This window comes from Chinchilla lanigera, unplaced genomic scaffold (genome assembly GCF_000276665.1).
Source record: "Chinchilla lanigera isolate Chin_1 unplaced genomic scaffold, ChiLan1.0 scaffold00010, whole genome shotgun sequence".
Taxonomy (NCBI): Eukaryota; Metazoa; Chordata; class Mammalia; order Rodentia; family Chinchillidae; genus Chinchilla; species Chinchilla lanigera.
Window position 1 is genome coordinate 13,065,881 of NW_004955411.1, and position 1,036 is coordinate 13,066,916.

Genomic DNA, 1,036 nt, shown 5'->3' on the forward strand with positions numbered 1-1,036 from the left:
TGATGTCTTACAAAAGTAACATCTTGCTAAACTATTATACATCCAAATAACTACAATATCTGAAGAAGCAAGGCTGCTTTTTCAGCCACAAAATACGACAAAAGCAAGGCCTGTTATGATGGTCATGAGGAAGTCTTACAAGCCTCTGAAACTAAAGGCAACTAAGAATGTTACATTTGGTATATTAAAATCTTACCCTCATATCATATTTAACAAGCCTTGCTTTTATCTACAAAGATTTTCTATGTACAGTACAGACAGGGTATAGTTCAATCCTCTGCTACTGAGGTAGTTAACCAACCCTTTAAAAAAGGTTCTGAAAAGAACCACTATCTGGAATGCCTGACTAACCAGCTCTGATGATTACACCTGAAACTGCATATCTGAACACAATTCAAAAGTGATTACTATAAAAAAGATATAGACAATCATGATTAACCTTGGTGAGCAGAAATAAAATTTAAGGATACCGACAGTGGCATTCATCTATACCACTGCAATAAAATTTAAATGCACAAATTCAAGAGAATATTTCAGAATACCACTGCTGGCATCCCTAATTTAAAAAAGGGGGTAAAAATCTACTTAGAGCAGATTTTTTAAAGAGAAGAACTTTATTCTTTATTAAGATACCATGCTAGAAGTTATGAAGGATTTCTGTTGGAACACATTTGGAAAATAGAATAGCTTTTGTTTAATAACTTGCACTGCAGAGAAAATTGTTAAAGAAATTCATATCAAAGTCCAAGTATTAGTTCAATGTCCCGTATTTGATTCCATGATCTTCACAGGAAGGTCTTCTGCAATAGAATATGCTCCTATACAGCCGAGATATTTAAGGTTGCTTGATTTCCTTACCATTACTCCACTGCAAGCTTCTGGTGTAATCCCACATAGCAAGTCAGTCTTCATTGTAACAGGTCAGGACCGGCCTCGACCCCTTTTCCCTGCTAGCCAGGTAACAAAAGGAATGAGTTAGATAAATCATTTCAAATTAATTATGTGTACAAACATAATGATAACATTAAAAAACAAG